We start from the raw sequence: 14,335 nt of genomic DNA on the forward strand, positions 1-14,335 counted from the left end.
AATGATTTGCCACAAAAAATCTAGAAAACTACAAATTTTGTGGAACAGACAAAAATTATCAAATCTGGACATTCTGTGAAAATCTGAGCCTTTGCAGAGTATGTAATCAGTCTGTGTGCACCTGTGAGTGGCTACTTTGTTGTGGTAGAGGGGGTTGTCATAATGTAACATTGGTACTAAATGACAGTGTGTACCTTGGCACATCACTTCTTAATCATCTGAATGTAGTAAGACTATAGTGGTTGTTAAATGGTGCTGGATGGGCTCGACAGGGAAGGAGGTGGGATGGCAATGTGGTCACACTTTATATTCTCCTAAGTAGAGCTTCCAACTTGAAACTTGCTGTGGGGGTCCCCAAAATGCTCGCAGCGGCCCTGGCTATTCCTTACACACAGCTTCTGTTTCCTGTTACTCCTCTCTCCTTTCCTTTTCCTTTCTCTGTTCTCTCCTTTGATGTCTTTTCCATAAATGGCAGTACTTAAAGACTATTGTCTGAGTGACCATCCCGCTTTCTATGTAATAACTCAGTTGAATCAGTCTATAGGTTGATATGCATTCTGTAAAACTTATATTACACAAAAAATGTTTCAGATAAGTCCCTTATTTTAAGCACTTTAGCATCTTTCTAGCATTTCTGTCATGTTAACAATTTCTTCATTTCTATAACACCCACTTTTATTCCAAGAAGTGCTGCTTTTCCTTTTGCTTTCTCATTTTAACGTTATTCTATATTATTTATTTATTTACATTTGTTTACTGAGAAATTCCAACTGGACACAAGTCCTTTTTCAGTGGAGGCCTGGGGAGAAAAGCTCCACAGAAAAATAAATGAGCAGCAGCGTACATGAAGAACAATTGCATATGCATACAATAGCAAATAATACATACTGCAGCAAACATTAGCTATACATACAATATGAAACATAGTAATGAACAAATATACCAAGATCTAGCTAGAAGCTAGGAATAAAGGCAGGATGTATATACAGATAGTACTAAGCTCAAACAAATACTGTTCTGAACTCATATACCTAAATCTTATATACAAATATTGCACTAAACTCAAACAGATATAAAGCAGATGCTCCACTCGAAGGTGGAACAAGCTAGAAGGGCTAATGGGATGGAAGGGGGAGGTAAAGGAGTAAAAGAGGAGACTGACTTAGAAGTATAAGTGGTAGTGAGAGGAAGCTAGGTGTAAGTCAGTTGGATATGTATTTGGAGTTGAGATGAAGTGAGGTAGTTAAGCATGTTATTACAGGTCTGAGAGATTGAGTGAGGAGGTAAGGGGAGGGTAAAGAGTGAGCCAGAGCCTGCAGAGAAAGGAATGCAATGATCAGATGGTGTGAGGCATGGTGGCTAGGAGAGGGGAGGGGAAGGGGAGGTAAAAAGGAGGGTTACTAGTCGGGATTGGTGCATGAGCAAAACCATAAACAGAGACTTTTTAAGTGAGATTTTAGTGCAGTCTTGAAGTGATTGCAAGAAGGTAGTGTGGTTATGGGGGGGGGGGGGGGTTGTTCCATAATCTGGATTTGATGCAGGAGAATAGTGCTTCTCCCACTGAGTTCTTGGGTTTGGTCACTAGAAGTAGATTTTTGCTGCTGGAGCATAGTGGTCTAGTAGAACAATAGGGCTGGAGAAGGTTTTGAAGGGATGGAACTTTAAGACGATGATTTACTAACTTGTGGGTGAGAGAGAGTTGATTCAGGTGAAGAAGTTGAGGGAGTTCAAGCCAGTCAAGTTCTCTAAATGAGATACAGTGGTGGCTGCGATAAGATGCACCAGTGGCAAACTTAGCAATTTTATTGTAGCAAGCCTTGAACTTGTTTAGGTCTGTTTGTCTAAGGTAGGTAAGTATAGGAGAGGCGTAAAGTGAAGATTAGGTGGGAAATGGCAGCAGAAATTCTGTCTGTCTTGATGAGGAATTGTTTGTTTCTGTGCAATGCACCTATTTTTTTGTGAACCTTTTTTATGGTGAGAGAAATGTGAGTGTCAAATCTGAGATTGTTATCAATCTCAACACCAAATAGTTTGGTGTGTTCTGTTGGGGATATGATGGCATTGTCTTTAGCTAGAATATTAAAGTGTAGGATAATTGGGTTAGATTTAGTGGGTTGGAAGATAAGGAGTTTAGTCTTACTCGGGTTTGAGTAATAACTGGGCATTAGATAGCCAGCTTTCTACAGATGAAAAGGCTTCCTGTTTGATATTGTGAAGTTCAGGTGTAGTTGGGGCTGAGCAGATGAGGGTGGAGTCATCTGCATACTGTATAAGAGAGGCATGCTTGGTAGCTGTGAACAGATCATTGGTGAAGAGTGAGAATAATAGGGGACCAAGGATGGAGCCTTGAACACCGTGTTTCAGGAAGTCGAGAAGATAGGTCATTATGCCAGATAACTGATTGTTGGTGGCCAGTTAGATATGTGTGAGATAATGTCAAAAGCCTTGGACAGATCCAGAAGTATAGCAGAGGAGAACAGGCCATTATTTTTATGATGAAGGATAGCGTTAGTGAAAGAGGGCAAGGCAGTAGTAGTGCTGTGGAATGGCCTGAAGACATGCTGGAGAAGAGCTTATTAGCTAAGAGGCAGTCTAAGACTTAAGAATGGATGCATTTCTCAAGTATCTTGGAAAGTGAAGAAAGGATGGATATGGGGGTGGTAATTGGAAAGTTCAGTGGAGGAGCCACCTTTATGGAGTGGAATGATGTGGGATATTTTCCACAGTGTGGGGACATAGCTTTCTGATAAGGATCAATTAATTAAGATAGAGACTGAATAAGCTAGGGCTTCTGCTGCTATTTTTAGGTATTCAGAGGAGAGATTATCAGCTACAAGTTTTGTAGGTTTAAATTTCAATAGAAGTTTTTTATATAGAAGGTAGGTACTGATGAAAAAGAAAAGACTGTGAACAGAGTATTTGGTTTTGATGTAGGGAGGGTGGTTAAAGGGTTGTGTTGTTTAGTCAAAAACAGAATGGTTTCAGTAAAGTGTTTAGTGAATGAGTCAGCAATACAGCAGGAGGAAGGGGGAGTGGTATATACATTAATTCCTTTACCTATCTTACATCTGATGCTTTCTTTCTAAATCCTAAAGCTTATTAAATTTTTTCCTGCTGACCACCCTGCATCCAATTCAGTAATTTCTGTAATACAGTACGAAATTAGACATGCCCGTTCTGTCAGTTTAACTTTATATTGACTACATTATTCATTTGTCATGTTATTAACATGATTTTGTCATTTTTCACATCTTAACATTTCCCTGTTTTACAAATATTCTTTTATCCAGTTGTGCCTTTTCTCATTTTATTTCTTTGTTTTTGCTTTCATTTGCAAGAAATCCATTTAATGTTACTTCTTTTGTTTGAACACATTAATATCTTTTTTAAAATGTTTTCATCACCACTCTCTCTCCCAAACATAATGCTTAATTGTTCTTCCCTCAATAAAACCTTTCTCTTGGTAATTACCCTTATTTTGCTTAATCATTGCTGCACTAATTTACATGAGAACCTTTTTAAATATAATTTCTCTTGTTTGGATACATTATATTTTTTTAAATATTTAACATCTTTGTATTTCCTCACAAACTCTATTGAGTAATGTCTCTCATTATGTTGCAAGTAAAACACAATGAAATATCAATTTATAGGATTTTGGACTGAGAGCTTTTCTTCACATGTCATCTTGTCATAGTTATGTATAGCATTACTTGGGAATACCCACTATTCTACACAGGCAAAACTTAACATCGAATTTAGGGGAAAATATAGAAATTTTTGTGCAATAGTGACCTTTGCAGCTCTGTAGCATTTTTTAAAAGGACACAAAGGAGACTTACTCAGTTTTAGACTTTCTTGTCTTTCAAAAACAAAATAATACAGGAAGGTGCATTAACACCAATAAAGATTTAAACATTAAACTAGTTTGCAAATGCCCAATGTCAGTACTGAACAACGGACAAAACCAAAAGTTGGCTGACAGTAGAAACCAGGCAAATATATTTTGAACAATTTTATTAGCGCTTTTGTTTGATTCAATCACCAAACTTTCCTATCTGTAAAAGCAATGTTATTAACCTAGCCAGGAATTTATTACATAATGTAGCCAGGAATTTATTATATAACCTAGCCTGGAATTTATTATAATCGGTCAACTCTGGGCACTGTATGCCTTCTTCTTATACTGCTGCTCCTCTAAGGGAGAAGAGGAATTTTCTGAAGGCAGGGGTTTCACATTCTAGGATTCTATAGCACAGGTCACTGATTCTGTGGATAGTGAGCCTGAAGTAGTACCAATGGAAGCCTTCTCCTTTCTCCTTTTCTGTGACTATTTCTAGACTGAGGAACATAGTTGCTTGGGAAAAGACAGGTGTTCCCCCAGTTTTGAACAGATATTATGATTTACTTGAATGAGAAATCCCTATTTCTACAAACATTCCACCTGCTTGGCTTGCTTTGGAGGATGCATTAAAAGCTGCATATAATGCTCGTGATTCTCTCCTGTCAGTTCATAAAGGCAGATAAACTGTATAGAGTTTCACATACAAATGCATTTCTCTATTCGCATCTTAGTGCTGATCCTACTGCAATCAGTCCTATGGCTCTGGCAGTGAAAAAGCAGAGGGGGGGGTTGTTCCATAATCTGGATTTGATGCAGGAGAATAGTGCTTCTCCCACTGAGTTCTTGGGTTTGGTCACTAGAAGTAGATTTTTGCTGCTGGAGCATAGTGGTCTAGTAGAACAATAGGGCTGGAGAAGGTTTTGAAGGGATGGAACTTTAAGACGATGATTTACTAACTTGTGGGTGAGAGAGAGTTGATTCAGGTGAAGAAGTTGAGGGAGTTCAAGCCAGTCAAGTTCTCTAAATGAGATACAGTGGTGGCTGCGATAAGATGCACCAGTGGCAAACTTAGCAATTTTATTGTAGCAAGCCTTGAACTTGTTTAGGTCTGTTTGTCTAAGGTAGGTAAGTATAGGAGAGGCGTAAAGTGAAGATTAGGTGGGAAATGGCAGCAGAAATTCTGTCTGTCTTGATGAGGAATTGTTTGTTTCTGTGCAATGCACCTATTTTTTTGTGAACCTTTTTTATGGTGAGAGAAATGTGAGTGTCAAATCTGAGATTGTTATCAATCTCAACACCAAATAGTTTGGTGTGTTCTGTTGGGGATATGATGGCATTGTCTTTAGCTAGAATATTAAAGTGTAGGATAATTGGGTTAGATTTAGTGGGTTGGAAGATAAGGAGTTTAGTCTTACTCGGGTTTGAGTAATAACTGGGCATTAGATAGCCAGCTTTCTACAGATGAAAAGGCTTCCTGTTTGATATTGTGAAGTTCAGGTGTAGTTGGGGCTGAGCAGATGAGGGTGGAGTCATCTGCATACTGTATAAGAGAGGCATGCTTGGTAGCTGTGAACAGATCATTGGTGAAGAGTGAGAATAATAGGGGACCAAGGATGGAGCCTTGGGGAACACCGGGTGTTTCAGGAAGTCGAGAAGATAGGTCATTATGCCAGATAACTGATTGTTGGTGGCCAGTTAGATATGTGTGAGATAATGTCAAAAGCCTTGGACAGATCCAGAAGTATAGCAGAGGAGAACAGGCCATTATTTTTATGATGAAGGATAGCGTTAGTGAAAGAGGGCAAGGCAGTAGTAGTGCTGTGGAATGGCCTGAAGACATGCTGGAGAAGAGCTTATTAGCTAAGAGGCAGTCTAAGACTTAAGAATGGATGCATTTCTCAAGTATCTTGGAAAGTGAAGAAAGGATGGATATGGGGGTGGTAATTGGAAAGTTCAGTGGAGGAGCCACCTTTATGGAGTGGAATGATGTGGGATATTTTCCACAGTGTGGGGACATAGCTTTCTGATAAGGATCAATTAATTAAGATAGAGACTGAATAAGCTAGGGCTTCTGCTGCTATTTTTAGGTATTCAGAGGAGAGATTATCAGCTACAAGTTTTGTAGGTTTAAATTTCAATAGAAGTTTTTTATATAGAAGGTAGGTACTGATGAAAAAGAAAAGACTGTGAACAGAGTATTTGGTTTTGATGTAGGGAGGGTGGTTAAAGGGTTGTGTTGTTTAGTCAAAAACAGAATGGTTTCAGTAAAGTGTTTAGTGAATGAGTCAGCAATACAGCAGGAGGAAGGGGGAGTGGTATATACATTAATTCCTTTACCTATCTTACATCTGATGCTTTCTTTCTAAATCCTAAAGCTTATTAAATTTTTTCCTGCTGACCACCCTGCATCCAATTCAGTAATTTCTGTAATACAGTACGAAATTAGACATGCCCGTTCTGTCAGTTTAACTTTATATTGACTACATTATTCATTTGTCATGTTATTAACATGATTTTGTCATTTTTCACATCTTAACATTTCCCTGTTTTACAAATATTCTTTTATCCAGTTGTGCCTTTTCTCATTTTATTTCTTTGTTTTTGCTTTCATTTGCAAGAAATCCATTTAATGTTACTTCTTTTGTTTGAACACATTAATATCTTTTTTAAAATGTTTTCATCACCACACTCTCTCTCCCAAACATAATGCTTAATTGTTCTTCCCTCAATAAAACCTTTCTCTTGGTAATTACCCTTATTTTGCTTAATCATTGCTGCACTAATTTACATGAGAACCTTTTTAAATATAATTTCTCTTGTTTGGATACATTATATTTTTTTAAATATTTAACATCTTTGTATTTCCTCACAAACTCTATTGAGTAATGTCTCTCATTATGTTGCAAGTAAAACACAATGAAATATCAATTTATAGGATTTTGGACTGAGAGCTTTTCTTCACATGTCATCTTGTCATAGTTATGTATAGCATTACTTGGGAATACCCACTATTCTACACAGGCAAAACTTAACATCGAATTTAGGGGAAAATATAGAAATTTTTGTGCAATAGTGACCTTTGCAGCTCTGTAGCATTTTTTAAAAGGACACAAAGGAGACTTACTCAGTTTTAGACTTTCTTGTCTTTCAAAAACAAAATAATACAGGAAGGTGCATTAACACCAATAAAGATTTAAACATTAAACTAGTTTGCAAATGCCCAATGTCAGTACTGAACAACGGACAAAACCAAAAGTTGGCTGACAGTAGAAACCAGGCAAATATATTTTGAACAATTTTATTAGCGCTTTTGTTTGATTCAATCACCAAACTTCTTCAGATAACCTCCTGATACAACAGTCCACTATTTATATTATTTTAAAAATATCACGTTGTTAACCGCCAATAGATGTTCATAAAGCACATAATTTAAACTAGGTTGACTAATATATCAGTGAACACTTAAAATAGTGAATGCTGTTTTATCAACTACTTTAAATCGAAAGAGTGAAATCCAGAACACATGGAACAGCAATTCTTTTCCCAGGGAAAAAAAATCACAGGGCCATTTTGTGACTTTGCCATTTCCTCCACTGTGGTGCAATCTCATAGTTGGTATATTTAAGTAGGGGGGTGTGGGGGGGTGAAGCCCCCCCACTTTATTTTGTGTTATTTTTGTTTTGTTTTGTTTTTTTTATGGAGCAGCAAAAAAAATCGCTGTTCCGTGTGCTCAGCATTTTGCCGTTTCAATTTTTAAGGGTCGATTATACAGAGTTCGCTATTTTTAGAGTTTGCTGTTATAATATAAACCCTTAAACTAGAGGAAAAGGAAGAAAAGAACAGTTTTAAATATACCACAGTAATGATGAATGAATTAAATGCATATACAGTCATTGAGCATATGCTCACTGTTGCAATAGCCTGAAGGTTGTATTCTGCCAATAAAACAGCACCTGGCTAACTTCCCAAGCTGTAACCCACTCCCCCACACACACACTCTGTGACTATAAATCTTCAATACTTTCTTGATGTCTCATGCATGTGCATCTCTGAAATTTCCCCAGTGCAGCAGTCAACCAAGGTTTCCTGTCAGACAAATATTGACTCCTTTTGGGGACCCCTTCCACATATGTAAATTATATTTTGAATATTTTGTAGTGTTTTTACTGTTTTTTTAATGGTAAATAGCAGTATGCACTTTAAGAATATCAGCCATTAAGGTAGATGTTCCTCAATTACTGTTACCATCTCTCTTTGGTTGTTTTCTATGATGTAGCTGTCATTTAGTGTCATGGGGCTATATTTAAGTGAATTTCTTGTTTTTAAAGTGTGGTGGGGCAATTAGAAAGTATCTTGCTGTGAGAATAATGGGATTACACGTAAATGCTTCTGGTTTGGTTTGCTTAGGTTTTATTCTGTTTTACAGGGGATCTAATTTATTTAATTTTGCCTATCTTTTGATAGGGAATATTCCTATGTGCTACTTATGTTACTTTGTTGTGGGTTAAAACTGACTGAACTGGAAGGGTTGTGTACTATTTATCTTTTCTAATGATAACTTACTTTTCGACCAACTCTTTCAGACATACCTTACTGGCAAATAAGCTTCTTCTCCAGCTACAACATGGATTCTTATTCTGGTCCTGCTGGTCCTTCTAATGATCTAAAAAGAAAAAAAAAAACAATTGTAAACTTTGCCTGACTCTCCCATGCAGGCTATTACTATACCTCAGCCAATGGTGGATGACTCTGTAGGGGCCACTGATGGATCCTTAGACCACTTTCCTTTTCCTTGCCGGCTACTACAGACCTGGGTCAGACAAATCATCTACTGCTGTTCCAAGTGCCCTGCTTGTGCATGGGGGAATCATTCAATTTGGGTACAGGAAATACCTTGAAAGAATCTTCTCAGGGTGTTGAGGGAAAGATACCTTTTGTTCAGGATGATGTGCTGTTCCCTAGCCATTATTCCCTTTGTGATGTACATAGAAAAAAAGAATCAGAACAGTAATCATATTCAAAATGAAGACATGTTTCCTATCTGTAAAAGCAATGTTATTAACCTAGCCAGGAATTTATTACATAATGTAGCCAGGAATTTATTATATAACCTAGCCTGGAATTTATTATAATCGGTCAACTCTGGGCACTGTATGCCTTCTTCTTATACTGCTGCTCCTCTAAGGGAGAAGAGGAATTTTCTGAAGGCAGGGGTTTCACATTCTAGGATTCTATAGCACAGGTCACTGATTCTGTGGATAGTGAGCCTGAAGTAGTACCAATGGAAGCCTTCTCCTTTCTCCTTTTCTGTGACTATTTCTAGACTGAGGAACATAGTTGCTTGGGAAAAGACAGGTGTTCCCCCAGTTTTGAACAGATATTATGATTTACTTGAATGAGAAATCCCTATTTCTACAAACATTCCACCTGCTTGGCTTGCTTTGGAGGATGCATTAAAAGCTGCATATAATGCTCGTGATTCTCTCCTGTCAGTTCATAAAAAGGCAGATAAACTGTATAGAGTTTCACATACAAATGCATTTCTCTATTCGCATCTTAGTGCTGATCCTACTGCAATCAGTCCTATGGCTCTGGCAGTGAAAAAGCAGAGGGGGGGGTTGTTCCATAATCTGGATTTGATGCAGGAGAATAGTGCTTCTCCCACTGAGTTCTTGGGTTTGGTCACTAGAAGTAGATTTTTGCTGCTGGAGCATAGTGGTCTAGTAGAACAATAGGGCTGGAGAAGGTTTTGAAGGGATGGAACTTTAAGACGATGATTTACTAACTTGTGGGTGAGAGAGAGTTGATTCAGGTGAAGAAGTTGAGGGAGTTCAAGCCAGTCAAGTTCTCTAAATGAGATACAGTGGTGGCTGCGATAAGATGCACCAGTGGCAAACTTAGCAATTTTATTGTAGCAAGCCTTGAGCTTGTTTAGGTCTGTTTGTCTAAAGTAGGTAAGTATAGGAGAGGCGTAGAGTAAAGTGAAGATCAGGTGGGAAATGGCAGCAGAAATTCTGTCTGTCTTGATGAGGAATTGTTTGTTTCTGTGCAATGCACCTATTTTTTTGTGAACCTTTTTTATGGTGAGAGAAATGTGAGTGTCAAATCTGAGATTGTTATCAATCTCAACACCAAATAGTTTGGTGTGTTCTGTTGGGGAGATGATGGCATTGTCTTTAGCTAGAATATTAAAGTGTAGAATAATTGGGTTAGATTTAGTGGGTTGGAAGATAAGGAGTTTAGTCTTACTCGGGTTTGAGTAATAACTGGGCATTAGATAGCCAGCTTTCTACAGATGAAAAGGCTTCCTGTTTGATATTGTGAAGTTCAGGTGTAGTTGGGGCTGAGCAGATGAGGGTGGAGTCATCTGCATACTGTATAAGAGAGGCATGCTTGGTAGCTGTGAACAGATCATTGGTGAAGAGTGAGAATAATAGGGGACCAAGGATGGAGCCTTGGGGAACACCGGGTGTTTCAGGAAGTCGAGAAGATAGGTCATTATGCCAGATAACTGATTGTTGGTGGCCAGTTAGATATGTGTGAGATAATGTCAAAAGCCTTGGACAGATCCAGAAGTATAGCAGAGGAGAACAGGCCATTATTTTTATGATGAAGGATAGCGTTAGTGAAAGAGGGCAAGGCAGTAGTAGTGCTGTGGAATGGCCTGAAGACATGCTGGAGAAGAGCTTATTAGCTAAGAGGCAGTCTAAGACTTAAGAATGGATGCATTTCTCAAGTATCTTGGAAAGTGAAGAAAGGATGGATATGGGGGTGGTAATTGGAAAGTTCAGTGGAGGAGCCACCTTTATGGAGTGGAATGATGTGGGATATTTTCCACAGTGTGGGGACATAGCTTTCTGATAAGGATCAATTAATTAAGATAGAGACTGAATAAGCTAGGGCTTCTGCTGCTATTTTTAGGTATTCAGAGGAGAGATTATCAGCTACAAGTTTTGTAGGTTTAAATTTCAATAGAAGTTTTTTATATAGAAGGTAGGTACTGATGAAAAAGAAAAGACTGTGAACAGAGTATTTGGTTTTGATGTAGGGAGGGTGTGTAAAGGGTTGTGTTGTTTAGTCAAAAACAGAATGGTTTCAGTAAAGTGTTTAGTGAATGAGTCAGCAATACAGCAGGAGGAAGGGGGAGTGGTATATACATTAATTCCTTTACCTATCTTACATCTGATGCTTTCTTTCTAAATCCTAAAGCTTATTAAATTTTTTCCTGCTGACCACCCTGCATCCAATTCAGTAATTTCTGTAATACAGTACGAAATTAGACATGCCCGTTCTGTCAGTTTAACTTTATATTGACTACATTATTCATTTGTCATGTTATTAACATGATTTTGTCATTTTTCACATCTTAACATTTCCCTGTTTTACAAATATTCTTTTATCCAGTTGTGCCTTTTCTCATTTTATTTCCTTGTTTTTGCTTTCATTTGCAAGAAATCCATTTAATATAACTTCTTTTGTTTGAACACATTAATATCTTTTTTAAAATGTTTTCATCACCACACTCTCTCTCCCAAACATAATGCTTAATTGTTCTTCCCTCAATAAAACCTTTCTCTTGGTAATTACCCTTATTTTGCTTAATCATTGCTGCACTAATTTACATGAGAACCTTTTTAAATATAATTTCTCTTGTTTGGATACATTATATTTTTTTAAATATTTAACATCTTTGTATTTCCTCACAAACTCTATTGAGTAATGTCTCTCATTATGTTGCAAGTAAAACACAATGAAATATCAATTTATAGGATTTTGGACTGAGAGCTTTTCTTCACATGTCATCTTGTCATAGTTATGTATAGCATTACTTGGGAATACCCACTATTCTACACAGGCAAAACTTAACATCAATTTAGGGAAAATATAGAAATTTTTGTGCAATAGTGACCTTTGCAGCTCTGTAGCATTTTTTAAAAGGACACAAAGGAGACTTACTCAGTTTTAGACTTTCTTGTCTTTCAAAAACAAAATAATACAGGAAGGTGCATTAACACCAATAAAGATTTAAACATTAAACTAGTTTGCAAATGCCCAATGTCAGTACTGAACAACGGACAAAACCAAAAGTTGGCTGACAGTAGAAACCAGGCAAATATATTTTGAACAATTTTATTAGCGCTTTTGTTTGATTCAATCACCAAACTTCTTCAGATAACCTCCTGATACAACAGTCCACTATTTATATTATTTTAAAAATATCACGTTGTTAACCGCCAATAGATGTTCATAAAGCACATAATTTAAACTAGGTTCACTAATATATCAGTGAACACTTAAAATAGTGAATGCTGTTTTATCAACTACTTTAAATCGAAAGAGTGAAATCCAGAACACATGGAACAGCAATTCTTTTCCCAGGGAAAAAAAATCACAGGGCCATTTTGTGACTTTGCCATTTCCTCCACTGTGGTGCAATCTCATAGTTGGTATATTTAAGTAGGGGGGTGGGGGGGGGTGAAGCCCCCCCACTTTATTTTGTGTTATTTTTGTTTTGTTTTGTTTTTTTTTTTTTATGGAGCAGCAAAAAAAATCGCTGTTCCGTGTGCTCAGCATTTTGCCGTTTCAATTTTTAAGGGTCGATTATACAGAGTTCGCTATTTTTAGAGTTTGCTGTTATAATATAAACCCTTAAACTAGAGGAAAAGGAAGAAAAGAACATTTTTAAATATACCACAGTAATGATGAATGAATTAAATGCATATACAGTCATTGAGCATATGCTCACTGTTGCAATAGCCAGAAGGTTGTATCCTGCCAATAAAACAGCACCTGGCTAACTTCCCAAGCTGTAACCCACTCCCCCACACACACACTCTGTGACTATAAATCTTCAATACTTTCTTGATGTCTCATGCATGTGCATCTCTGAAACTTCCCCAGTGCAGCAGTCAACCAAGGTTTCCTGTCAGACAAATATTGACTCCTTTTGGGGACCCCTTCCACATATGTAAATTATATTTTGAATATGTTGTAGTGTTTCTACTGTTTTTTTAATGGTAAATAGCAGTATGTCACTTTAAGAATATCAGCCGTTAAGGTAGATGTTCCTCAATTACTGTTACCATCTCTCTTTGGTTGTTTTCTATGATGTAGCTGTCATTTAGTGTCATGGGGCTATATTTAAGTGAATTTCTTGTTTTTAAAGTGTGTTGGGGCAATTAGAAAGTATCTTGCTGTGAGAATAATGGGATTACACGTAAATGCTTCTGGTTTGGTTTGCTTAGGTTTTATTCTGTTTTACAGGGGATCTAATTTATTTAATTTTGCCTATCTTTTGATAGGGAATATTCCTATGTGCTACTTATGTTACTTTGTTGTGGGTTAAAACTGACTGAACTGGAAGGGTTGTGTACTATTTATCTTTTCTAATGATAACTTACTTTTTGACCAACTCTTTCAGACATACCTTACTGGCAAATAAGCTTCTTCTCCAGCTACAACATGGATTCTTATTCTGGTCCTGCTGGTCCTTCTAATGATCTAAAAAGAAAAAAAAACAATTGTAAACTTTGCCTGACTCTCCCATGCAGGCTATTACTATACCTCAGCCAATGGTGGATGACTCTGTAGGGGCCACTGATGGATCCTTAGACCACTTTCCTTTTCCTTGCCGGCTACTACAGACCTGGGTCAGACAAATCCTCTACTGCTGTTCCAAGTGCCCTGCTTGTGCATGGGGGAATCATCCAATTTGGGTACAGGAAATACCTTGAAAGAATCTTCTCAGGGTGTTGAGGGAAAGATACCTTTTGTTCAGGATGATGTGCTGTTCCCTAGCCATTATTCCCTTTGTGATGTACATAGAAAAAAAGAATCAGAACAGTAATCATATTCAAAATGAAGACATGTTTCCTATCTGTAAAAGCAATGTTATTAACCTAGCCAGGAATTTATTACATAATGTAGCCAGGAATTTATTATATAACCTAGCCTGGAATTTATTATAATCAGTCAACTCTGGGCACTGTATGCCTTCTTCTTATACTGCTGCTCCTCTAAGGGAGAAGAGGAATTTTCTGAAGGCAGGGGTTTCACATTCTAGGATTCTATAGCACAGGTCACTGATTCTGTGGATAGTGAGCCTGAAGTAGTACCAATGGAAGCTTTCTCCTTTCTCCTTTTCTGTGACTATTTCTAGACTGAGGAACATAGTTGCTTGGGAAAAGACAGGTGTTCCCCCAGTTTTGAACAGATATTATGATTTACTTGAATGAGAAATCCCTATTTCTACAAACATTCCACCTGCTTGGCTTGCTTTGGAGGATGCATTAAAAGCTGCATATAATGCTCGTGATTCTCTCCTGTCAGTTCATAAAAAGGAAGATAAACTGTATAGAGTTTCACATACAAATACATTTCTCTATCCGCATCTTAGCACTGATCCTACTGCAATCAGTCCTATGGCTCTGGCAGTGAAAAAGCACCTTGTCTCCTCCAGTATAGTTCCTGGGGATAAGGAGGGAAGGTGGT

This window comes from Protopterus annectens, chromosome 1.part0 (genome assembly GCF_019279795.1).
Source record: "Protopterus annectens isolate FY-2018-M chromosome 1.part0, PAN1.0, whole genome shotgun sequence".
Taxonomy (NCBI): Eukaryota; Metazoa; Chordata; order Ceratodontiformes; family Protopteridae; genus Protopterus; species Protopterus annectens.